This window comes from Notamacropus eugenii, chromosome X (assembly GCF_028372415.1).
Source record: "Notamacropus eugenii isolate mMacEug1 chromosome X, mMacEug1.pri_v2, whole genome shotgun sequence".
Taxonomy (NCBI): Eukaryota; Metazoa; Chordata; class Mammalia; order Diprotodontia; family Macropodidae; genus Notamacropus; species Notamacropus eugenii.
The window spans coordinates 93,122,380-93,150,239 of NC_092879.1; the positions used below are offsets into that span (position 1 = coordinate 93,122,380).

General features: G+C 39.7%; 1 long non-coding RNA gene across 2 annotated transcripts in view; it reads left to right on the plus strand.

Moving 5' to 3' along the window:
- Positions 1-27,860, plus strand: part of LOC140515272 (uncharacterized) — a 69,604-nt gene that overhangs the window by 23,396 nt on the left and 18,348 nt on the right. For both annotated transcript variants that reach the window (XR_011970924.1, XR_011970923.1), the window contains exon 2: positions 25,420-25,484. This is a non-coding gene — a long non-coding RNA (uncharacterized lncRNA). The remainder of the gene's footprint in view (positions 1-25,419; positions 25,485-27,860) is intronic.

Sequence of the window (27,860 nt, forward strand, 5' to 3'; positions counted from 1 at the left end):
ATGACAGAATATTTGTACAGCACTTAGCACAGTGCCTGGCACATAGTAGGTGTTATATAAATGTTAGTTTTAAAAATTTTTTCACAGAAAGAACCAAAAAGATAAATAGATGTTTTATTTTTCTAAGAGGAATGGGAAATGGAGAAGGAAAGAGAACTGGGAAAGGAGGAGAGAGAAAGGAGAAAAGGGAAGAGAAAAGAAAGGGAAGATAGAGAAATGAGAAGTAATAGAGAAAAGGGGAATAAAGAGAGAGAGAAAGTATTGAGGGAAGAAGGAGAAAATTGGAGAGGAAAGATAAAAGTGGCAAAATAGGGGATGAAGAGAGACAAGAAAAGAGAGTAAAGGTTACAACTTGGCCACTAGGCTTGGAATCCAGGCGTGTGCCACCTTCTCCCCTTCGCCTCCTACACGTATTTACGTTGCAATCCTTGGCCCTCTCTTGGCAATAGCCGATTGCCATCAGAGCCCCCTAACAGGATTTTAGTTGACAAAATGGGATCAGGACAGGGTAGATGAATGATGATGTTAAAAGAAAGCTACAGGAATTCAAAAGGACTAAAAATGAGACCTTGCCTCATTTTTTCTTTTTGCTCATCTACCTTATATGCAAACACAACAGGATACAAACTACATTGAAAAATGCCACCAAGGTCCACTGATAAATGTTTATTAAAGTGCCCGCTATGTGGCAGATTAAGCCTCAGGAATACAAAGAGAGGCAAAGATAGCCCCCTCTCTCAGGGGACTTTACAGGCTGATGGGAGAAGCAACGTGTAAATAACTGAGGTTCAATCATATATAATCAATAGAGGGAATGCATTTGCATTAAGGGGGACCAGGAAAGACTTCTTGCAGAAGGTGAGATTTTAACCGGGACTTGAAGGAACTACAAGGAGGCCAGTGTTCCTAGAATGCAGACTACCTGGTGGGAGTGGGGTGAGGTTTGGTTGGCTGTTGTGCTTTGTTTTCGAAGAGGACCAAAATGACATCACCATGATAGAGTGATGTTTCAGTATGTCTGACTGTGACTGCTCAGCCCAATACCAGCTCAGAATGCTCTACTACAGTTTGAGCACAGATGGTCCGTGTGAATATTTGGGGTGGTTACTCCAAATTTGCGCATCCTATGTTTCTTTTGTAGGGGTGAAGTTTAGGAAGACTGGAAAGGCAGGGGCTAATCCAGGATGCTCTTAGTTTTCAAATATTAAAAATGTAAAGCAGATGGGCAGTTTTTGCATGTTCGTAAGTCCCACTGCATCACTTCCTAGGGATGTGGAAAGGTACACTAGGAGATGTACAGCTTCTAAAATAAATTTGTTCAAGTTCCACATCACAGCTCAGGAAGTAAACAGCAACTTCCTTATGTGGAAATTCTATCCACTGACCGTACTCCATGATGAAGGCAGCTCAGTCACGGTGGAAGTGAGAAACCCCAAACAAATGGCCTCAATCTTTCATTGCAGGATAAAGGGGGGAGAACTAGCCCCTTTTTATTTGTTTGAAACATGAGAGCTCTTGTAGGACGTTAGAAAATACTCCCTATTTTGCATGATTTCTCATATGGTGAGCTGTTTGTTCATAAAGTGCCATTTTGGTACAGTTTTGATCAGGGATCTTAAAACAGGAGAAAGTTAATCACTTGTCCTTGAAAGTAGTTATTTCAGGTTTCTGGATGAATTCTCAAGTAGGTAGTAATATGACAGCCCTGAAAGGTAACCTGGCTATTTGTGCCACCAATATATGTGGCAAATGGTCTTTTGCTGTATCATGTATGTCTTATGTGGGTATGGCAAACGTTCAAGACAAGATATTGGCCATGAAGGCCAACCTTTGATGGACATGAAAAGAATTTTCTCTATTCCTCATTTTGACATTTAATCATACTACACATATGCAGTAATTTAATATATAATAGTATGAGTCTGATTCTACCAGCCCTAAAAGAAAAGTAATATCATTAAAGTCATGAGAGATATCACAGCACAGTGGGTAAAGACCAGCCCTCACATTTGGAAAGAAAAAGTCTCACCACTAACACATACTAGATTTGTGACTGTGGACAGATCTCTTAACCTCTTAGTGCTCCAGGAATTTAATCTGGATTAAGCTTTGAATTTACGAGTAAATTGCAGAGAATGTGCCAGTATGCATGGGTATGCAGTGAAATCACACGTCTAACCAGAGCCAATATTGAATAGTTACGTACTGTCGTGTGCCTTGTCGTATGTGTGTGTGTCTTCCTAGTCACACTAGAAGCTTCCAGATGGCCAGAACTATGTTTCATATTATGCAGATAGACTCAGTGGAGTCATGGAAGTGCTGGGGTCACAGGTACCTCTGATCCATCCTTTCTTTGAGACACTGGGAAAGTCATTTCACATCTCCGGAGGCTCTGGGAAAATCTCTAGAACACCAAGTGTTGGACCTGATGCTGATCTCCATCATTAGAGGGAATTTACTTGTGCTAATGAAATCATGGGTGTGTTTGAAAAAAAGTTCCCCTGGAACACAGCACAGTGCACATCCTCTCGTTAAAACCTGAATGAATGAATGAATGAGTGATTATGGAAAACAAAACTCTACTAAGTCCTATCCCATCCCTCCACCCAAAGTTATGAAGTTTATTTTACCAGATCATTTAGAAAAGATACAATATAAGAACTGAATTTACAATTTAAGTGAATTATTTTGATTCTGCTAAAAGGCATTATATCATAGTCAAAAAGCAGTTTGGGGCTGTGGAGCTCCAGTCTTAATCACCTCATAGAACTTTCCTTAGTGTCCTTTGAGAGATTCTAGAGTACAAAAGAGAGGCCATGGCATTGGAAAAGGGAAGATACTATTCCACAGTTTTTAAGAAGTAGAACAGAATGAAATCTGCTAACTACAAGTCACTGTAGTTCAATTCCTGGCAAAATTCTAGTCTGTATTATGAGAAGAATGCTTAGTGAAGCATCTAGCAAAGAAAGTAGTGATCATAAAGAGCTACAGTGGCTTTAAGATCCAACCATAGTGGACTACCCTTATTTCCCATTTATTTTTTTATTTTTTTAATGTTTAACAATCACTGCCATACAATTGCGATTTTATCCCTCCCCACCCACCCCCCACTACCTCCCTCCCTCCCCACGACTGCATACAATTCTGTATAGATTCTACATATACTTTCCTATTGAGTATATTTTCACTATAGTCATGCTATGTAGTCAGACTAAGATAAATGAAAGAATCCGTATAACAAATCAGAACATGATACACAAACAGATACACATACACAAACATGATCTGCTACATTATGTGAGTGACTTCCATATTTCTCTCTCTGAGTGTGGAAGGCATTTTGCCTTGAGGTCCACCATTGGGATTTTTTTTTTTTTCAGAAGTTCTTGTGTTATTACAAAAATCTAAGTCTACCAGAAAAAACTCTCACACACTGTGGTTGTTGCTGTGCATAAAGTTCTCCTGGTTCTGCTCCTTTCACTCAGCATCAGGTCATATAAGTCCTTCCAGGCCTCTCTGAAGTCTACTTGTTCATCATTTCTTATGGCACAATAGTACTCCATTACATTCATATACCATAATTTATTCAGCCATTCCCCAATTGATGGACATCCCCCTGACTTCCAGTTTTTGGCAACTACATAGAGTGCTGCTATAAATATTTTTGTACATGTGGGACCCTTTCCCATTTTTATGATCTCTTGGGGATATAGTCCTAGTAGCGATATTGCTGGGTCAAAGGGTATGCACATTTTTGTAGCCCTTTGGGCATAGTTCCAAATTGCTCTCCAGAATGGTTGGATGCGCTCACAGCTCCACCAACAATGAATTAGTGTTCCAACTCTCCCACATCCTCTCCAGCATTTATCATTTTCTTGTTCTGTCATGTTTGCCAATCTTATAGGTGTGATGTGGTACCTCAGAGTTGTTTTGATTTGCATCTCTCTAACCAATAGTGATTTAGAGCATTTTTTCATATGATTATAGATAGCTTTAATTTCTTCCTCTGAAAATTGCCTGTTCATATCCTTTGACCATTTATCAATTGGGGAATGACTTGTATGATTATACATTTGGGTCAGTTCTCTATATATTCTAGAAATGAGGCCTTTATCCCCGAGCTTAGCTGTAAAAGTTTTTTCCCAATTTACTACATCCCTCCGGATTTTGGTTGCATTGGGTTTGGTTGTGCAAAAACTTCTCAGTTTAATGTAATCAAAGTTATCCATTTTGCATTTCATAATGCATTCTATCTCTCCTTTAGTAAAGAATTCTTCCCTTCTCCATAGATCTGATAAATACACTATTCCTTGCTTCTCCAGTTTATTCATGGTATCAATCTTTATACCTAAATCATGTACCCATTTGGACTTTATTCTTGTGTACGGTGTCAGGTATGGGTCTATGCCTAATTTCCGCCACACTGTTATCCAGTTTTCCCAGCAATTTTTATCAAACAATGAGTTCTTATCCCAGAAGCTGGGGTCCTTGGGTTTATCAAACAGAAGGTTGCTATATTCCTTGCCTACTGCATCTTGAGTGCCAAGTCTATTCCACTTGTCTACCTCTCTGTTTCTTAGCCAATACCAAGTGGTTTTGATAATTGCTGCTTTATAGTACAGTTTAAGGTCTGGTAGCGCTAGGCCACCTTCCCAGGCATTTCTTTTCATTAGTCCCTTTGATATTCTGGACCTTTTGTTTTTCCAAATGAATTTTGATATTATTTTATCCAGCTCTAGAAAGTAATTGTCTGATAGTTTAATTGGTATGGCACTAAATAAGTATATTAGTTTGGGTAGAATTGTCATTTTTATTATATTAGCACGGCCTACCCATGAGCAACTAATGTTTTTCCACTTACTTAAATCTGACTTTATTTGTGCAAAAAGTGTCTTGTAATTGTGTTCATATAGTCCCTGGGTTTGTTTTGGCAGGTAGACTCCTAAGTATTTTATACTGTCTACCCTAACTTTAAATGGGATTTCTCTTTCTATCTCTTGCTGTTGAACTTTGTTGCTAATATATAGGAATGCAGAAGATTTGTGTGGGTTTATTTTGTACCCTGCAACTTTGCCAAAGTTGTTTATTAATTCAAGTAATTTTTTACTTGAATCTCTGGGATTCTCTAGGTAAATCATCATATCATCTGCAAAGAGTGATAACTTAGTTTCTTCTTTGGCTATTCTAATTCCTTGAATATCTTTATCTTGTCTAATTGCTACAGCTAACATTTCTAGTACCATATTGAATAATAGTGGTGATAATGGACAACCTTGTTTCACCCCTGATCTTATTGGGAATGCATCTAGCTTATCCCCATTGCATATAATGCTTGCTGAAGGTTTTAGATAGATACTGCTTATTATTTTATGGAAAGTTCCCTTTATTCCTACGTTCTCCAATGTTTTTAGTAGGAATGGATGTTGTATTTTGTCAAAAGCTTTTTCTGCATCTATTGAGATAATCATGTGGTTTTTGTTAGCTTTGTTGTTGATGTGATCGATAATGCTAGTAGTTTTCCTAATATTGAACCAGCCCTGTAGTCCTGGTATGAATCCTACCTGATCATAATGTATTAATCTCGTGATAAGATGCTGTATTCGTTTTGCTAGAATCTTATTTAAAATTTTTGCATCTATATTCATTAGGGAAATTGGTCTATAATTTTCTTTCTCTGTTTTGTCTCTTCCTGGTTTGGGTATCAAAACCATATTTGTATCATAGAAAGAATTTGGGAGGACTCCTTCTTCCCCAATTTTCAAGAATAGTGTATGTAGTATTGGAATTAACTGTTCTTTAAATGTTTGATAGAATTCACTTGTGAATCCATCTGGCCCTGGAGATTTTTTCCTAGGGAGTTCATTGATGGCTTGTTCAATTTCTTTTTCTGAGATGGGGTTGTTTAAGTATTCAACTTCCTCTTCTGTTAATCTGGGCAATTTGTATTTTTTAAAATATTCATCCATCTCATTTAGATTGTCGAATTTGTGGGCATAAAGTTGGGCAAAGTAGTTTCTAATTATTGTTTTAATTTCCTCCTCATTGGAGGTGAGTTCACCCCTTTCATTTTTAATGTTAGTAATTTGGTTTTCTTCTTTCTTTTTTTTGATCAGATTAACCAAAGGTTTATCAATTTTATTAGTTTTTTCATAAAACCAACTATTGGTTTTATTTATTAATTCAATAGTTTTCTTTATTTCAATTTTATTAATCTCTCCTTTGGTTTTCAGTATTTCTAATTTGGTATTTACTTGGGGATTTTCAATTTGTTCTTTTTCTAGCTTTTTCAACTGCAAGCCTAAGTCATTGATCTCCTCTTTGTCTATTTTATTTATGTAAGCATTCAGAGATATAAAACTTCCCCTAATAACTGCTTTTGCAGTGTCCCATAAGTTTTGGTATGTTGTCTCACTATTGTCATTCTCTTGAATGAAGTTGTTGATTGTTTCTATGATTTCTTCTTTAACCCAATCCTTCTTTAGAATTAGATTATTTAGTTTCCAATTGATTTTTGGTTTCTCTTTCCATGGCCTTTTATTACATGTAATTTTTAATGCATTATGATCTGAAAAGGATGCATTGATTATCTCTACCTTTCTGCACTGGATTGTGAGATTTTTATGTCCTAGTACATGGTCAATTTTTGTAAATGTTCCATGTACCGCTGAGAAAAAGGTATATTCCTTTCTATTCCCATTTAATTTTCTCCAAAGATCTATCATATCTACCTTATCCAGAGTTTTATTTACCTCCTTAACCTCTTTCTTGTTTATTTTGAGGTTGGATTTATCTAGTTCAGAGAGGGGGAGGTTGAGGTCCCCCACTAGTATAGTTTTGCTATCAATTTCTTCCTTCAACTCCCCCAACCTCTCCTCTAAGAATCTGGATGCTATACCACTTGGAGCATACATGTTTAGTAATGATATTGCTTCATTGTCTATGGTGCCTTTTAGTAGGATATAGTTTCCATCCTTATCCCTTTTGATTAGATCTATTTCTGCTTTTGCTTTGTCTGAGATTAGGATTGCTACTCCTGCCTTTCTTACATGAGCTGAGGCACAATATATTCTGCTCCATCCTTTGACCTTTATCCTATGTGTATCCCCCCGTTTCAAATGTGTTTCTTGTAAGCAGCATATTGTTGGATTATGGCTTTTAATCCATTCTGCTATCCGTCTCCGTTTTATGGGAGAGTTCATCCCATTCACATTCACAGTTATGATTACAATCTGTGTATTTCCCTCCACCCTCTTTCCCACCATTTGTGCTTTTAACTCTCCCGTCTCCCTTCCCCTCCTCAATAGTATTCACTTTTCTCCCCCTCCTCCTGCAGCCTTCCCCTCCTTCTTTTAGCCCCCCTCCCTTTTAGTCCCCTTTACTCTTATTGCTTCTTTCCTCCCTTTTAGCCACCCTCCCCTTTCTTCCCCCTTCCCCTCCTACTACCTATAGAGCTAGTTAGGATTATCTGCTTAAGATTATTGTTCCCTCCTTTGAACAAATCAGATGAGAGTACCTCTCAAACAATGCTCATCTCCCTCCCCTCCTTCCCTCTACTATAGTTTTGTACTTCTTCCTGTGATATAATTTGCCATTTTCTGCTTCCCCCTTTCCACACCTCCTATTACATTCCCTTCTCATACTTAAATCATATTTTTGACATGACATCATTTACTTTATGCCCGTTCCCTCTACATATATCCCTTTTATCATAATAGCTGCACAGTTCTCAAGATTAATAGGTATCATCTTCCCTTATAGGGAGGTAAACAGATTGCCCTAATTGAGTTGCAAGTTTTTGTTTTTGTTTTTTCCCCTCTGTTTACCTTTTTATGATTCTCTGGAGACCTGCATTTGAAGATCAAATTGTCTATTGAGTTCTGGTGTTTTGGTCAGGAAGCTCTGGAAATCCCTTATTTCGTTGAATGACTTTCTCCTTGCCTGAAATGTTATGCTGAACTTTGCTGGGTAGTTGATCCTTGGTTGGAGTCCCAACTCCTTTGCCTTACGGAATATTGGGTTCCAATTCTTTCGATCTTTTAATGTAGAAGCTGCAAGGTCCTGTGTGATCCTGACTGTGTGACCTTGATATTTAAATTGTTTCTTTCTGGCTGCTTGTAGTATTTTCTCCTTCACTTGATAGCTCTGGAATTTGGCAACTATATTTCTTGGGGTTTTGAGTTTGGGATCCCTTTCCGGTGGGGAACGGTGGATTCTTTCGATGACTATTTTGCCCTCTGAGTCTAGTACTTCTGGGCAGTTTTCCTTGATGATTTCCTGGAAGATATTGTCCAGACTCTTTTCTTCATCATGGGTTTCTGGCAGGCCAATAATTCTTAGATTTTCTCTCCTGGATCTATTTTCCAGGTCAGTTGTTTTTCCAATTAAATATTTTACATTTTCTTCTATCTTTTCATTCTTTAGATTTTGTTTGACTGATTCTTGTTGCCTCATTGAGTCATTAGCTTCTACTTGCCCAATTCTAATCTTGATCGTATTGTTTTCTTCAGTTAGCTTTCGCATCTCCTTTTCCATCTGGCCAATTTTTCCCTTTAAGGAGCTATTTTCTCCATTTAATTTTTGTACTTCTTTTTCCATTCGACCAATTTTCCCAGTTAGGTTTTGGGTTTCCTTTTCCATCTGATCAATTTTCCCTATTAGGTTTTGAGTTTCCTTTTCCATTTGATTAACTCTTCCTTTTAGGGAATTATTCTCTCCAGTTAATTTTTGAACTTCCTTTTCCATTTCTTCAATTTTCTTTTTCATATTGATGTTCTCATCAGTGAATTCTTTTTTTATAGTTTTAAAATCATTGGCCAGTTTTTCTTTTATATCCTTCTTCAGACGTTCCAGGTAATCTAGTTGTGCTTGCGAGAAATTCATAGTCCCATCTGAGGTTTCAGATGGAAGTACAGTCTCAGCTCTGACCTCTTTGGTGTTTGTGTTTTGGTCCTTATCCCCATAGAAAGATTCTATGGTTTTTTCACTTTTCGTCTGCTTTTTCCGATTCATGATGTTGGCTGAGTGTTGTAGCTTTTGGTTCTTTCAGTCAGAAGATACAGATCTTTTAAGTTGAGTTGATGTTTGTCTAGGCTAAAAGCAGGCTTTTTTTTTTTTTTTTTTTGTTGTTGTTGTTGTTGTTGTTGTTTCCCAGATCAACCCTGGGGTTAGCTTGATAGGTGTGTGGGAGGTGTGGTCTGGTCTCAGGATATCTCCTCAGCTGGCCTGAGGCAAAGGCAAGGTCCGGGGATGGTGATCCCAGCTTCCCTATTGTCTTCCCTTTCCCCTGGAGGGCTGGGGCACGCCTAGAGGCTAATGCGTGTTCCCGCCCCTCCTGGGCCTCGTCTCCCGGGCTGAGGCTTGCTTGGGTCTCAGTGCGAATTTTCTCTGCCCTGGGTCGTCTGTCCCTCCAGATAGCCTCCACCACGGTGGGAAGAATCCCCCTTTGCCACTTTTCCAGCCTCTGGTGTTATGAGACCACCCGCCCCCTTCTGCTGTTCCCACTGATCCAGGATTAATCTGGGGAAGAATTTTATGGTTCCCTCACGGTCATCGGGGGGGAGGGGAGAGCACTTACTGATCACTCCGGCATCCTAGCTCCTGGATGTTCAAGTCTTATTTCCCATTTTTGACAAGGTTATTAAAACTAGAGACACCTTTCTATAACACAGTATTTTGATCTGCCAAATCAGATTTAACTATTCCCTTTCCATCAGCAACAACTCTCATTGGTTTCAACTCCATGAGCCATCATGCCAGGATGAGATGATCGCCTGAAATCAACCCCCACAATTTCTTCTACTGGCGAGTCATTGCATTCTGTAGGACTAACTTGCAGCATGGGAGGGGTCATAAAAGGGAAGAGAGAGGAATGTGTGATGTGTCCCAATCAAGTCCATGGTAAATGATTAAAGAAAAATGACTCTTATAGTCTTTTAGTAAGAAGAGAACTACAGGAGAATGGATGGAGTAGTAAAGGTGGGGAAAGAAAGAGGAAGATCTCAACCCAGTGATGTGAGGGCATCCCCCTAAAGAAAACTCTCATGGGAGGAAAGATATAGTTTGTAATGGGAGGTGGGGACCTTACAACGGGTCTAATCTGCTGTATGTTGGTGCATAGAGGAGACCATTTCCTCTGAGATGGAGTTGTGCCTCAAGACAGCAAGTCCTCAAGTGAAGGAAAATTGGAGCTCCTGAGGATTAACAGTCATCTAGAAGGGTATGAGGATATGGAACCAACAAGGAGATTTCGTGGCAAATGGGAAAGTCAACAAGTCATAGCAAGCATTTAGTAAACATTTACTATGTGCCAAGAACCGTGCTAAGAAAAGATGATTGGAGAAAAAAAAGATCATTGGGAGGATACTTGTATCATGAATTGCTATTTGTCAGAGACAACAGAAAAGAGGGGTGAAGGAGAAAGATACACAAGGCAATAACAGAAATTAGTTAGAAGAGGGAACAGACTCAGTATTTTAGAAGCTTTAATTTTATGAGGAACACAAAAAAGGTAAAGAAGGAATTAATGAATATACGGATCATGAAGCAAAGGAATCAGTCACCAGTCAACCATCGTTGATTGAGTGACTGCTGTGTGCTAGGCACTGTGCTAAACCCTGGAGATAGAAAGAATGGCAAGAGACCAGTCCCTGCCTTCAAGCAGATCACACTCTAATGGACTCATTTCAGTTTTAAAAAAATAAAAGTTTAGAATAGACAGAAATATAAGAGAATAAGGTAAAGAAAGCCGTTTTAGAAAAAAAAAACCTACAAGTGAAAGAAATTGGAGGGGAGAAGAGGAGTGGGAATTTTAAATTAACCATTTAGCTGAGAAAGGGAAAAGGAAGGAGAAGAATTAAGTAAAGAAGTAAAAGGAAAAAAGAAATCTCTAAGTCAAATAAAACTCTAAAACTAGATTGATGCTTAACAAAATGGGGGGAGGGGTGTTGAGGATGAGGGGAAAAATGCCTGTGGGAATAAGGTTGTCTTGTAGTAAATACAGCAAAACTAATAGTAATTGTAGACACAGTACTAATTTAGAGGAAGGGGGATGCACGCATGCGTCTACACACATCCAGGACACACAGCACACGTAACACACACCCCCTAATTCAGAAAAAAAGAAATGCTAAAGATACAAATGGAGGAAAATATAAACTTCACTCATAACTTTAAATGTAAATGAATTTTAAAAATCTAATGATATGAGAATGATGGATTGGTTAAGAAAATAAAACCCCACAATCTGTGGTTACAAGAAGTATATCTAAAAGGTAAAGACATATATAGAATGAAAATGAGAGGCTGAAACAACATTTGCTATGCAGCAGATTAATCTATAAAACCAGGAGTTGGAATCATACTATCACACAAAGCAAAATTCACAATATAAACAAAGATAAGAAAGGAAATTACATTTTGGTAAAAGAAACTGTAGACAACAAACCAACATCAATATTAAACTTACATTTTCCGTATTTCTCAATCCTCATTCTCCGTGATCTTTCTGCAGCGTTTGACGCTGTTGGAGATCATTAGGGAAATAGCATGGTGAAATAGAAAGATCACTAGGTTTGGAGTCTGACAATTCTAATGTGAATCCTGGCTCTGTCACTTGCTATCTTTGTGACCTTGGGTGAGTCACTTTACCTCTCTGGGATTCAGTTTCATTCTCTGTAAAATGAGGCTGTTGGACTAAATGGCCTCGTAGGTCCTTCCATTTCTTAATCTATGATCAAACTACTTTGTTCCACTCCTTTCCTTTCCACTTCCTCACTGCCCAATGTATCCTTGGCTCTTGCAGTATGGCTTCTGCCCCCACTGCTAGACTGAAATTGACCTCTTTGAGGTTACAGGTGACATTGTAATGGTTAAATCCGATACCTTTTTTCAGTCTTCCTCTTTCTTGACTTCTTGAAAGCTTTTGACATATTTCTCTACTTCCCACGGAATGACCTCAAACAAGTCGCCTAACCTCTTGGTGTTTGCATTTGTTTATCAGATGGGGATAGTTTCTTCTCTTCTTTAGCAGGTTGTAAGGCTCAAATGAGGTGACAGTCACTCCTTGTGAAGTTCTAGGAAACCTGACTGCTTACTATCTGCAAGGCACAAATAATCCAAATAATTTTGTTACTGCAGCTATGTGAACAGTGGATAGTATATTGGATTATTCAGTACAAGCAGCTCAATAAAATGCTGTTGTTCTGGACTATCTGCCATATTAGGGGAAATAGCTTATATATATATATATATATATATATATATATATATATATATATATATATATATATATATATATATATATGTGTGTGTGTGTGTGTGTGTGTGTGTATGTATATACACACATATATACATGTATGTGTATATATATAGATACATACACATGCATATGTGTTAATTTTAGACTATTCTTAAACCTGTATTTTTTTATTTTAAAAAATTTTATGGTGATTTTGTTTTTCATACATAGTCATTTCCCAATATCCTCGCCATGGTCTCAGCCATTTAACCCTTCCTGGTGAAGAAGAAAAATAGTCAGGCATAAGCAACTGAAAGACAACCATGACTGAGCTCTCTGCACTTCTAGTGCACCTATCTCTACTCAGCTGTATTATATCATCTGATATTCAGGACTTACTGAGAGTGATAACTGCAATGAATTGGATTTTATTTGCCCTTTAATGTTTTTATTTACGTTATCATGGTCATTTTATTCATTGTCAAGAGTGAATGTAAGTTTTCCTGTTATTTTCTGAATTCCTCACATTGGTTATTTCTTACCATGTAATAATATACCACTACTTGACCTATACACCAAAGAGATCAAAAAAACAGGAAAAGATTGTATAGGTACAAAAATATTTATAACAATTTCTTTTTAAGTATTGGCAAAGACCTGGAAACTAAGGGAATGCTCATCAATTGGGTAATGACAGAAAGTATTATGAACATAATGGAATACTATTATACTCTAAGAAACCTGGGAAGAAATGTGTGAACTGATGCAAAGTGAAGTGAACATACCGAGGAGAACAGTTTATACTTTGTATTACATGTATAGTGTATGTATGTATTTATAAACTAATTATATATACATATGCTAAATATATACATATTAAATATGTATTTATACTAACAGTTTGTAACTACAACATTGTAAAAATGCAGTTTTGAAAAACTTAAGAACTCTGATCAGTGCAGTTACCAACCATAATTAAAGACAACCAATGATGAAAGATGCTGCCTACCCTCTGAAAGAGAGGGGCTGAACTAAATATGCAGAATGAGATGCGGATTTTTTTTAACATGGCCAATGTGGGAATTTGTTTTATTGATTATGTACATTTGTTACAATTTGTTTTTTCCTTCTTTTTAAAAGGGAGGAAAATGGGAGAAAAATGTGCTTAATAATTGAAAAATAAAATTTAGTTAAAATAAATGTTTTTATAGGTACTCCCCCCCACATCACTGTTACTTTTTAATAACTTTCTTCTCCTACCCTTACTCTTATAATCCTCCCTTTTAAGAAAAATGGAGCAACCTACAAATTGCCTGTGTTTAACTACATATGTTTTATTCTGTACCTACATCCTCCATCTTTCCACTGAGAAGACGGTATGTTTCATTTTCTGTACTTAGGAGTTGATATTGGCCTTTGCATTGATCAGAATTTTGATTTCTTTCAGCGTTGTTTTTCTTTGTATTATTATGGTAATTGTGTAGAATATTCTGGTGCCACTTTCCCCCACTCTGCTTCAGTCAGTACAGTCTTGCCTAGCCTCTTTAGATTCTTCGTATTAGTTTGTTTTTTACAGAACAGAAATGGTGGTGTTCACATACCACTATTTGTTCCATAGTTGCTTGATCAGTAGGCATCCACCTTGTTGCCAGGTTTTCCTACCATAAAAAATGCTACAAATATTTTGGCTTGTATGAGACCTTTTGTTTCCTTTTTTACTTGCTTGAGGTCCATTCCCAGTATTTATATAGTTGGATATGGACAGTTCAGTACTGCTTCTTGAATAATTCCAAGTTATTTTTCTTAATGGTTCAACCGATTTACATGTAACTCTGCTGACAGAATGACTGTCTTCCCACAGTTTCTCCAACGCTATTTCTGTCTTTTACGATCTTTGACACTTTTGTTTATGAGCTCTTTCCATTTGTGTTAGTAATGATTTGTGTTGCTTTTCATGTGAATTTCATCAGGTGTCATAGACTGTCTAGTACACTACACATATGAGGCTGTAACTAGCCAGTAAGCAAGTGCTAAGTCACATGTATTTTTCTGTGAGGGAATGGACCTATTTCACCCTTTGTTTATCACAAACATAAAACAATACGTAGTCAGTAGTTTGTATTTCCTATGTTCAGCCATTACCTAGCTATAAACAAAAAGCTATGACCTTGTTGGTGAGCCTCTTCAGTTTATTTATTAACTACTGAGTTAACTGTAGCAATAATCAAGAAAGGCAAACATGGCTGCTGTTATTGTTACTACTCTTAGTTTCTGTTTCAGTTTTTAGAGGGATACACAAATTGTTGCCTCACTCAGCTAAGATCCATAGTTGGCCCCAGTCCTGTCTCATAAACTCCCAGTTTGTAGGAAAAAAGATGCATGAAAAATATTCTTTGTTTTCTCCATGGTCCATCTGTGAAGTGCTACAATCAGTAGCAGCTGTGGTGAGTTGTTTTCATTCTGCGGTTGGTTCAAAGCCTTTAATAAATCTTAGTGACTTCCAGGAGAAATGGGGTGATAATAATAGTTGCCATTTATTTAGTTTTAAGATTTGCAAAATACATCCCATCCATTCTTTCATTTATCCTCAGAACAGCCCTGGGAGATCAGTGCTTTTATCGTTGTCATTTTGTGAATGGTGAAAGTGGAGCTTTGAGAGGTGCATGGACTGCCCTAGGGCCCGTAACTGTCCAGCGTGAGGGTTTAGAATACCTTCTCTATTCCACATTGAATTCTCTGTCCAGCATATATGCAAGTCAGCTTGGCAAAGGGACTTGGGGCCAGATCAGTAACATTGGAACCCTGAATGTCATGCTAAGGATGCTGAACTTTACCACCTAGGCCCAGGGATTCTTAACCTCCAACGTATTAAGCCAAATGTCATGAACTCCTTTGGTAGAATGGTGAAGCCTGTGGACCCATTCTCAGAATAATGATTTTAATTTCATAAAATAAAATACATAGGATTACAAAGGAAACCTATTATATTGAAACACAAATCAAATTAATATCAGTATATTAAAAATTCCAGGTTCATGGACCTTTTCAATTCTATTCGTAGATCCCTTAGGGATCCCCAGATTAAGAGCCCCTACTCTAAGCAAAGGGAGGTCATTGGAGAGCTTTGGAGACTGTCTAACTGAAGTAGAAGAGTACTAGAAAGAGATGCAAAATGGAACAAATTTGCATTTCTCTAACTACGTATTCTTATCAGTAGGGACAGTGGTGCTATTATATCTGGGCTCTCCTCAGCATGATAGGCTGTTATATAATTCTTACAGAGGTAACTCAATTTAAAAGACATTTATGTGTGATGTTCTTATACTTCTGTTGTTTGGGGTGTTTTCAAATTGAATGCTCTGTTTTTTCTGATTTCTTTTGTAGGACTATTTGAAATACCTCTTCTCCTGTAGGTTCATCTTTTTTCATTGATTATTGGACTTAGCTTTATCAGGTTATATTTTGGGTATATCCCTTTTCCCTTTAGTTCTTGGACTATCTGTGAGAGAGTTGTGAGAATCCATTTTGTAAAACAGATTCCTTTTTGAAACCTAAGTTTCATTTTCTTATAAATTCTATCTACTTGCTAATTGTGGGAATTGAATGACACCCTGTTTCACATTTGGGAAAATCCACCTGCTTGTCCTTCCTCTCCCAACTCTTGAAACTTGCTCATCCCCCTTCTAACTCAGAAAATCCCTAATCTTTCCTCCAATTAGAAACCAGATTGCCTAATTGTATCCTGGTTTATTTCCTGTGAATTATTTTTTTTAATGCATAAAAATCTGTCTCTTCCTATATTCGGGGTCCAGTACCAAGCTGAGGAGGCCTGGTCGCGATTCATTATGCACTTGGAATTCATTGCTTACTCAAATATGTATGCTTGGAAGATTTAACTTTCCTTAAGTTATTTCATATTTCACCTGTCACAGTTTTTGGTAAAGCCAGTCAGGTCAAGACTAGACTCAGACCTCGGGATGGGCTTTCAGAAATTTTGTGGAAGACTGCCCTGGAGGTCAGACTCCCCCACCTTGATCTCATAGTCTTCTGAGCTAAGTTAAGTCCCCACATTTTGGGGTAGGTGTTTCCTGGGAAGTCCCTTGGAGGCAATAGGTGAGACTCCACTTAAGTTGGAGAAGAGTACACTACATACAGATAACCACATTGGTGAGTGGCATGACTGGCAGTCACATGTAGCCATAATTATCAAGTGGCTGATAAGCTGGTCATGGGATCTATTGAATTATGTGAAAATTGGTTTAAAACTCCAAGAGATTCAGTTAATTACCTATTTTGGCTTCAATTTGGCACTTTTGATTACTGAAGAAATTAAGATTGGTCTACAATAGACGAAAATCCAAATGGATCCCCAAATTGGCCTGTACCAAATCAAATTAAGTGTTTTAGTAGAATTATCCAACAGTTTTGACAAATGACTTGAAACCAGAGAAGCAGAGCCCCCTTCAGAGCTGCCCTGAGAATGAAGCCTATTTCAGATTGTCCAAGGGAAGATATTTCCAAGGACTAGAGGACTACATGGGACATCTGGGAAGCAAGATAAAATGATTAAATGGACATTGGGAATGGGTTACTGGATACAAGGAGACTGGGCATTATTTAGATGATTATCATTGTATTGCTTCAGCCCTTTCTTTCATGGTGTTTATGTTTGCTGAGTTTTCTTGGTTTACGTTGGCAACATGTAAATCTCCCCTCTCAGAATTAGTCTGTTGTGAGCCCTATAAGTAGTTTGATCTGTAGCCTGATGTAGTTTATCTATAGAGCCTATTTAACAAGATTTGTCTCCTTAGGGAACTCATCATCATTGTTCTTCGGTTTTGTATTAGCTGTTGTTCTATGTGAGAAGATGCTTTCTAGTGGTCTTAAAAACCTTATAAATTTGGCTAATAGGTAAGTGCTCCATGGGGGGAGGGGATGGATCAAAGAGGGGAATTGAGAGAATTGTGTGAATCAAACTGACTTCGTCTTGTAAAACTGACTCCATTTTGATACTTGAGTTTCTTTTTCCAGTAAATTCTACCTACTTGCTAATCTTGGAAATTGAGTGACATCCCGTTTCATATCCAGTAAAGTCTACCTCCTCATTCTCCTTCCTCCCAACTCCTGAGACTCGCTTATCCCTGTCCCAGCTCAGAAAGTCCTTAATCTTTCCTCCAGTTAGAAACCAGATTACCTAATTTTGTATCCTGGTTTATGGCCCGTTAATTGTTACCTTTTAAAAATATGTCTTCTTCTGTATTTGGGTCCAGTGCCAAGCTGACAAGGCCTAGTTATGATTTGTTATCCACTTGACATGTATTACTTACTAAATTTATGTGCTTGAAAGCTCTCACCTTTGTTTCCTCAAGTTATTTCAGATTTCACCCATCACATCTGTCTTTTTTAATTTAATTTAATTTTTTTATTTAACTTTTAACATTCATTTTCACAAAATTTTGGGTTACAAATTTTCTCCCCTTTTATCCCCTCACCCCCCAAGCTTTCTAATTGCCCCTGTGACCAATCTGCTCTCTCTTCTATCATCCCTCTCTGCCCTTGTCTCTTTCTTCTCTTTTGTCCTGTAGGGCCAGATAGCTTTCTTTACCTGTATTTCTTATTTCCTAGTGGTCCTAACACTTTGAGTTCCAACTTCTTTACCTCCCTCCCTCTCCACCCCTTCCCTTTGGAAGGCAAGCAATTCAATATAGGCCAAATCTGTGTAGTTTTGCAAATGACTTCCATAATAGTTGTGTTGTATAGGACTAACTATATTTCCCTCCATCCTATCCTGTCCCCCATTACTTCTATTCTCTTTTGATCCTATCCCTCCCCATGAGTGTCGACCTCAAATTGCACTCTCCTCCCCATGCCCTCCCTTCCATCATTCCCCCCACCCTGCTTGTCCCCTTGTCCCCCACTTTCCTGTATTGTGAGATAGGTTTTCCTACCAAAATGAGTGTGCATTTTATTCTTTCCTTTAGTGGAATGTGATGAGAGTAGACTTCATGTTTTTCTGTCACCTCCCCTCTTTATCCCTCCACTAATGAGTCTTCTGCTTGCCTCTTTTATGAGAGATAATTTGCCCCATTCCATTTCTCCCTTTCTCCCCCCAATATCTTTCTCTCTCACTGCTTGATTTCATTTTTTTTTTTAAGATATGATCCCATCCTCTTCAATTCACTCTGTGCACTCTGTCTCTATGTATGTGTGCGTGTGTGCATGTGTGTGTGTGTACTCCCACCCAGTATCCAGATACTGAAATGTTTCAAGAGTTACAAATATTGTCTTTCCATGTAGGAATGTAAACAGTTCAACTTTAGTAAGTCCCTTATGACTTCTCCTTGCTGTTCACCTTTTCATGGTTCTCTTCATTCTTGTGTTTGGAAGTCAAATTTTCTTTCCAGCTCTGGTCTTTTCATCAAGAATGCTTGAAAGTGACTACAAAGAAGTAACTCACGGTGAATTCTGCACCCAGAGGCCACAGAACATTGGAGCGAGGGAGATTTCTGTTCCGGAGAGACCTGCAAACCTCTCGTAAAAGGTCCTTCGTGCTGCGGACTGGGCGCCGGGACTGGGAGCTGAGTACAGCCCTGCCGTGGCCGCGGCACCGAGAGGAACAGATCCGAGCGGGCTTCAGGGACGGGATCTCCAGCGGCCGCACAAGTACCTCCACCCACAGGTGACGGGGGTCTGTGAGAGAGTCCCTTTGGAGGGTCGAGGGGGGAGTGGGGTGCCCCCATGGCTCGGTCCCCCTCGGGAGACAGAAGCTGAGGGGCAGCGGCAGACCAGGGCTCTCCAAGCAGGCAGGAGCCTGGATCCATTGTTGAAGGTCTGTGCATAAACTCCCTGAGGGAACTGAGCCTGAGAGGCAGCCCTGCCCTCACCTGAGCATCTGAATTTAATCTCACACTGAATAGCAGCCCTGCCCCCCACCAAAAGCCCTGAGGCTGGAAGCAGCATTTGAATCTCAGACCCCAAACACTGGCTGGGAGGATCAGGAGGTGAGGTGGGTGTGAGGAAAATATTCAGAGGTCGTCACTGGCTGGGAAAATGCCCAGAAAAGGGAAAAGAAATAAGACTATAGAAGGTTACTTTCTTGGTGAACAGGCATTTCCTCCCTTCCTTTCTGATGAGGAAGAACAATGCTTACCATCAGGCAAAGACACAGAAATCAAGGCTTCTGTGTCCCAGCCCACTCAATGGGCTCAGGCCATGGAAGAGCTCAAAAAGAATTTTGAAAATCAAGTTAGAGAGGTGGAGGAAAAGCTGGGAAGAGAAATGAGAGACATGAAGTCAAAGCATGAACAGCAAATCAGCTCCCTGCTAAAGGAGACCCAAAAAAATGTTGAAGAAAATAACACCTTGAAAACTAGCCTAATTCAATTGGCAAAAGAGGTTCAAAAAGCCAATGAGGAGAAGAATGCTTTCAAAAGCAGAATTAGCCAAATGGAAAAGGAGATTCAAAAGCTCACTGAAGAAAATAGTTCTTTCAAAATTAGAATGGCACAGATGGAGGCTAAGGACTTTATGAGAAAGCAAGAAATCACAGAACAAAGCCAGAGGAATGGAAAAATGGAAGATAATGTGAAATATCTCATTGGAAAAACAACTGACCTTGAAAATAGATCCAGGAGAGATAATTTAAAAATGATGGGACTACCTGAAAGCCATGATCAAAAGAAGAGCCTAGACATCATCTTTCATGATCAAGGAAAACTGCCCTGAGATTCTAGAACCAGAGGGCAAAATAAATATTCAAGGAATCCACAGAACACCGCCTGAAAGAGATCCAAAAAGAGAAACTCCTAGGAACATTGTGGCCAAATTCCAGAACTCCCAGGTGAAAGAGAAAATATTGCAAGCAGCTAGAAAGAAACAATTCAAGTATTGTGGAAATACAATCAGGATAACACAAGATCTAGCAGCTTCTACATTAAGGGATCGAAGGGCATGGAATAGGATATTCCAGAAGTCAAAGGAACTAGGACTAAAACCAAGAATCACCTACCCAGCAAAACTGAGTATAATACTTCAGGGGAAAAATTGGTCTTTCAACGAAATAGAGGATTTTCAAGCATTCTTGATGAAAAGACCAGAACTGAAAAGAAAATTTGACTTCCAAACACAAGAATGAAGAGAACCATGAAAAGGTGAACAGCAAAGAGAAGTCATAAGGGACTTACTAAAGTTGAACTGTTTACATTCCTACATGGAAAGACAATATTTGTAACTCTTGAAACATTTCAGTATCTGAGTACTGGGTGGGATTACACACACACACATGCACACACGCACACACACATAGAGACAGAGTGCACAGAGTGAATTGAAGAGGATGGGATCATATCTTAAAAAAAAATGAAATCAAGCAGTGAGAGAGAGAGATATTGGGAGGAGAAAGGGAGAATTGAATGGGGCAAATTATCTCTCATAAAAGAGGCAAGCAAAAGACTCATTAGTGGAGGGATAAAGAGGGGAGGTGAGAGAAAAACATGAAGTCTACTCTCATCACATTCCACTAAAGGAAAGAATAAAATGCCTACTCATTTTGGTATGAAAACCTATCTTACAATACAGGAAAGTGGAGGATAAGGGGATAAGCAGAGTGGGGGGGGATGATAGAAGGGAGGGCATGGGGAGGAGAGTGCAATTTGAGGTCAACACTCATGGGGAGGGATAGGATCAAAAGAGAATAGAAGTAATGGGGGACAGGATAGGATGGAGGGAAATATAGTTAGTCCTATACAACACAACTATTATGGAAGTCATTTGCAAAACTACACAGATTTGGCCTATATTGAATTGCTTGCCTTCCAAAGGGAAGGGGTGGAGAGGGAGGGAGGTAAAGAAGTTGGAACTCAAAGTGTTAGGATCAACTGTAATGTTCTTACCACTAGGAAATAAGAAATACAGGTAAAGGGGTAAAGAAAGCTATCTGGCCCTACAGGACAAAAGAGAAGAAAGAGACAAGGGCAGAGAGGGATGATAGAAGAGAGAGCAGATTGGTCATAGGGGCAATTAGAATGCTTGGCGTTTGGGGGGGGGAGGGGAGAAAAGGGGAGAAAATTTGTAACCCAAAATTTTGTGAAAATGAATGTTAAAAGCTAAATAAAAAAAAAAAAGTAGTATCTAAAAAAAAAAAAAAAAAAAAAAAAAAGAATGCTTGAAAGTCCTCTATTTCATTGAAAGACCAATTTTTCCCCTGAAGTATTATATTCAGTTTTGCTGGGTAGGTGATTCTTGGTTTTAGTCCTAGTTCCTTTGACTTCTGGAATATCCTATTCCATGCCCTTCGATCCCTTAATGTAGAAGCTGCTAGATCTTGTGTTATCCTGATTGTATTTCCACAATACTTGAATTGTTTCTTTCTAGCTGCTTGCAATATTTTCTCCTTGACCTGGGAACTCTGGAATTTGGCCACAATGTTCCTAGGAGTTTCTCTTTTTGGATCTCTTTCAGGTGGTGTTCTGTGGATTCCTTGAAGACTTATTTTGCCCTGTGGTTCTAGAATCTCAGGGCAGTTTTCCTTGATAATTTCATGAAAGATGATGTCTAGGCTCTTCTTTTGATCATGGCTTTCAGGTAGTCCCATCATTTTTAAATTGTCTCTCCTGGATCTATTTTCCAGGTCAGTTGTTTTTCCAATGAGATATTTCACATTATCTTCCATTTTTCCATTCTTCTGGCTTTGTTCTGTGATATCTTGCTTTCTCATAAAGTCCTTAGCCTCCATCTGTGCCATTCTAGTTTTGAAAGAACTATTTTCTTCAGTGAGCTTTTGAATCTCCTTTTCCATTTGGCTAATTCTGCTTTTGAAAGCATTCTTCTCCTCATTGGCTTTTTGAGCCTCTTTTGCCAATTGAGTTAGGCTAGTTTTCAAGGTGTTATTTTCTTCAACATTTTTTTGGGTCTCCTTTAGCAGGGAGCTGATTTGCTGTTCATGCTTTGACTTCATGTCTCTCATTTCTCTTCCCAGCTTTTCCTCCACCTCTCTAACTTGATTTTCAAAATTCCTTTTGAGCTCTTCCATGGCCTGAGCCCATTGGGTGGGCTGGGATACAGAAGCCTTGACTTCTGTGTCTTTGCCTGATGGTAAGCATTGTTCTTCCTCATCAGAAAGGAAGGGAGGAAATGCCTGTTCTCCCAGAAAGTAGCCTTCAATAGTTTTATTTCTTTTCCCTTTTCTGGGCATTCTCCCCAGCCAGTGACTTGACCTCTGAATATTCTCCACACCCACCTCGCCTCCTGGTCCTCCCAGCCAGCGTTTGGGGTCTGAGATTCAAATGCTGCTTCCAGCCTTAGGGCTTTTGGTGGGGGGCAGGGCTGCTATTCAGTGTGAGAATTAAGTTCAGATGGTCAGGTAGGGGCAGGGCCACCTCTCAGGCTCAGTTCCCTCAGGGGGTTTATGCACAGACCTTCCACAATGGATCCAGGCTCCTGCCCCCTTGGGGAGCCCCTGTCTGCAGCCACCTCTCAGCTTCTACCTCCTGGGGGGGCCCAAATCATGGGGGCACCCCACTCCACTCTCGACCCGCCAAAGAGATTCTCTCACCGACCCCCGTCACCTGTGGGCGGAGGGACTTGTGTGGCTGCTGGAGATCCTGTCCCCGAAGCCCGCTCGGATCTTTTCCTCTCAGTGCCGCGGCCGCGGTAGGGCTGCCCTCAGTTCCCAGACCCGGCGCCCAGTCCACAGCGTGAAGGACCCCCCGCGAGAGGTTTGCAGGTCTCTCCGGAACAGAAATCTCCCTCGCTCCAATGTTCTGTGGCCTCTGGGTGTAGAATTCGCCGTGAGTTGCTCCCCTGTAGCCGTTCTATGGGTTGTGGGTTCAGAGCTATGTGTATGTGCGTCTTTCTACCCACATCTGTCAATCTTAGCTCTGACTTCTCATCAATGTGGCGTAATCTTGTGATAGTCGAATTAACTTACCTTTGTAGCTTAAGGCTTTGTTCTTGGCTACTTGCAAAATTTGCTATTTACATTGACATTCTGGAAGTTACATGTTTGAGAATTTCGAGTATGTCATCTTTTCTCTCTTTACAATCCCAAATAAATCAATTAATACTTTATCACTTTTAACAGATCTTGAACAATTTTCTTATTGCTACAGGATAATATTCAGGCTTTTTAATTCATCATGCTTTTTCTGGGAGATCTGTGATCCTTATATTTGAATATCCTGCCTTCAGGGTCATTTGCTTTGGCTTGTATCAAAATCATGTGTTCTTTTAAAGTTGTTGTCTTTGCGTTTTTCTTTTTCTGCATTTTTGAGTTCCTTGGCTGTCATTTTTTTTATAAGAGCATCTACTACTTTGTAGACTCATCTGTGGTATGTTTTAAGTTGTCCACTCTGCTGTTTGTCTTATTTACTTCTCCTTTGAGAGCTTTGATTTCCTATCTAATTTCCATCCTAATACCATCTTTTAAAAATTTTAAATAGAGCACCAGCCCTGGAGTCAGGAGGACCTGAGTTGAGATCTCACCTCAGACACTTGGCACTCACTAGCTGTGTGACCTTGGGCAAGTCACTTAACCCCAATTGCCTTGCCTTTCCCCCTCCAAAAAAATGTTTCATTTATCTGTTTGAAAGCATTTGGGTCTGTAGTGTTACATGATCTCTGAACAATTCTCAGAATTTTTCTTGCTTTCCCCTGGAAGGTTTTTGGTTTCTTTTGTGTTGTAGTATCATACTTCTTTATTGTGCTGTGCTCTTTTCAGTTTTTCCTAAGTTTTCTTCCTGTCTTTGTAACTGTTGTAACTGTTTTGTCACTGTTGATTTCTATAGGACCTTGACTGACACCTGATCATTTTTCCTCCTGCTTTCTTGCTTCCCGGATAGTTGTTTGCTGGTTTGTCTCCTCACCTTTTGGTCTTTTCTTGTTCCATTCTTGGCAAACACCTTTTCTTTTGTATGGACCCAAGACTTTTTGGCCCTAAACTCCAGTCCAGTCAACATTGATTAAGCATCTACTGCATGCTGGGGACACAGTACATAAAAACGTCCCTGCCCTCAATGAGCTTACAACCTAAAGGATGAAAGCAAGTGGGCTGGGGGAGGGTACCCAGCGTGGGGGCATCTTGTTCTGTGGCGTTAAAACGAGGCATGACATCAGATGCAAAGTGAAGCGATCTAAGTCAGGTTGTGCCCTGTGTCAAGGAGGGCATTGGACATGCCAGTTTGGTGCTCTCCTCTCCAGGTCTTTAAACAGAGGGACGAGGAGGCCGAGAGAGGTGGTGGCAGTCAAGGTTGGAGAGATTAGAAGTGATGGGATGGGGAGCAGCAGATACAAGGCAGAGCGACTCCTCAGTCAGGTGGTCTGAACGCTCTAGGTTTGTGGACCCCTTCCCTGCAGGCAGTTGTATCTACTTTCTGTTATTTAGCTGGATAGGATCGGTGTTTTATGCCCTTTACATGGTGAGGAGGGATTCACTCCAAGTTGTTGCTGTTTAGGTAGAGACTGCTGCATTGGGAGGTGGAAAGGTAAGCCTTGCAGATTGTTCTGGAGGGATATGGCAGGCAGGGCTGATGGGAGCTTTACATAGTTTAGGTCTCTGCTGTTTCAGAAACTGCTTTTGTCATCTTGTTGTTGCAGCTTTAATTAATCAAGACTTGGCACATTTCTTGTTTGGAGATGGGGAGAATTGTTTTAAAAACAACTACTCTGCTGTTTTGCCAGTTGTGATCTTGGCTGTTGCTGTTGTTATGGAGAGTCAGTGTTCAAGTTCACCCTCAAATGTATGGGGCTGTGACCCTAGGAAAGTCACGTAACCTCTCAGTGCCTCAAAGAGCTCTTTAAGACTATTCCTTAGAGAGAAGGTGCTTTCTTCGTTGGTAGAGGGAGTTTCTTACCCTAATGAAATCTCAGGTGTTGTCTAACATAGAAACTGGGTCTGTAACACCATTTCTTTTCTTCTTTTTTAAGTTCTCCATCTTTACTGCTATACAAGCACCTCTGATAAGAGACGTCATTTAAAAGACAATTTCAGTATAGTAGCAGCAAAAATATAACTGTAAGGTGTACCATTTGTACATTGTTCTCATCTTTTATTAACTTGATAATAAATATTACTGTGTTAAATAGCCTGGTTAACTACTGTTCATGGCTCATCTTAAATACCAACAAGTTGTTTATGGTGAAGATAGAAAACTCTGGCTGCAAGATTTTGTTTTCTGTTTTTCTTACAGGTGTTCTTGCGGCCCTAGTCAAAGCAAGTCAGCCCCAGACGCTGAGGTCTCCACCATTCTACAAGGTGTGTAACACCATTTCTGACTTACCTCTAGTAGAATGCCCCAAAGAGTGTCCCTTCATCCAGTTTTTGATAATTACTTAGATTAAGAGGTAGAGGGGCATACTTATCAAATTTATATGTTGGTGACATGTTGGTGACAAGATCCAAGAGAGATTGTAAAGCTAGAATAGTGGGACGAATCTAAGATGGAGATAGTTTAATAGGGGAACAATGTAAAGTCATCAGTACAGACGAAGGGAAGCATGACTAGGCAGCAGTTCACGTGTAAAAGTCTGGAGGTTTCTGTGGATTGCAGGCTCACAGTTGGGGGTTGAGGGGAGGCAAAGCAGCTCTTAGCCTGCCTTCAGAGCCTGGAGAGTCCAGAACTAGGAAACGGATAATTCGGTTATACCCTCCCCTGGTCACAGTTCAGGTAGAGCAGGGCTTCTTAAGCCCCATATAGGGGAACAACCCACAGTTTAAGAGGCACTGAGGAATGTTGTGTTCAGCTGAGGAACTACATCTTAAGGGCACTTGACAAGATGGAGTGCATCACTGTGAGCGTGGGGACTGATTAAAAACTAGCTGCTTATCCTGGAGAACACAATGGCTTTCTTTAAGGGCTGTTATATAAGAAGGAATTTGATTTGTTCTGCTTGGCCCAGTGGGTTTAGGTTTGATATAAGGAAAAATTTCCTAGAAATTAGAACAATCCCAAAGTGAGATGGGTTGCCTTGAGGTCATAGGTCATCAAGTTAGAGCTGGATGGGACCTCAGAAGCCTGCCCAGGGAGGTAGGGTGGGTTCTCTCCCACTGACATGGCAGAGGATGGATTGTTTCGGGAATGTCATTGAGTTATGTCAAGCTTACCTTGAGTCATGAGCTTCATTAGATATCTTCTGAGATGCCTTCCAAGACCGAGAGTCTATTAATCTTATGTCTGCTCCCTAATACTCTGACCTTGGGTGGGTCACTTCCTCTCTCTGGGTTCTAGTTTCCTCATTTATAAAAAGAGTGGACTGGGCTAGATGAACTCTGGAGTCTCTTCCTGCCATGGCTTAGGTCCAGAATAATTTTCCTGTCACCTCCAGCAGCATGTTTCTTAGGTTCTTCATCAGGGAATGTGTTGGAGCTGCTGACCCTTACATTTTCAACGTGAACTTTTACACCTCAGAATTCAGCAAATGCTACAGATCAGGGCTTTGATTTTCTGCTTTGTTGATTGTCTAGACTTGAGTGATCGAGAAAGTATTAATAATATATTTCAAAGTGAAAAATATCTCATGGGTACTTTTCTCCCCCAGTCCTGGTTGTTTAGCATTTATCAGTGATCCCCTGAAGTTACTATAATAGACCATCAACTTAAAGGAAGTGAGAAGTTGCCCACATGACCTGGACAATATAAACAACAAAGCCTGACATTTCCTGAATTACTCACATCATCTGAGATTTCTGTAAAGATGAAAGTGTTATCGCTGGCGTTTGTTAATCCAGTAGAAACGGCCACGTAGACTTGGCCAAAGAGGGCTTGGCAATGAAGGTTTAGTCTCACGGAATCTTAGAGTTGGGTTAGGAATCTCTCTCTTTTTTTTTTAAGGAATCTCTTTTGTAACATCTTTGACCTGCCTTTATCCATTGATGCTGACATATCATGCATGTCTTCTCTTATGTTGAATATATATTGTATAAATTATGTTAATTATGGGGCTTTCAGAGCTCTACTTAAATGTTCAGTGAATGGTAACTAACAATACGGCCCATCTCATTACTCTGTGACTGATCAAAGACAAACACAAAGCATTCTGCTGGAGGACCACAGACTGTTCACGTATTAGTAAACACAAGCTATATACCAAGTAAGTGCACAGTGATGGGATGAGGAGATACTAACAACTGGGGGTATTGGGAAAGGTCCTTTTATGGAGGTGACATTGGAATTGAGCCTTGAAGGGAGCTATGAGTTCTAGAGGGAAAGCATCCAAGTCATAGGAGACAGCCAGTGGAAGGAAGAATAATGTGTAAGCCTAGAAAAGCAAACTGAAGTCAGATTGTGAAAGGCTTGAAATGTAAAGACAATGGGGAGCCACTGCAGGTTCTTGAGCAAAAAAAAAGATGCCATGGTTAGGCCTGCCCTTTAGGAATATCAAATTTGCAGTTGTTTCCTTTTCAAAGCCCTTTGGAACCTGGTCCCTACATATGTTTCCAATCTTCTTCAGCCTTACTTCCCTCCATGTGACACTAGCCTGGCCCACTTGCTGTTCCTTGAACATGACACTTTATGTCTCAGCTCTGAACATCTTCACTGCTTGTCCATTATGCCTGGAATGCTCTCCTTCCTCATCGACACCTCCTGGTTTCCCTGGCTTTCTTCAAGTCTCACCTTCTGCAAGAAGCCTT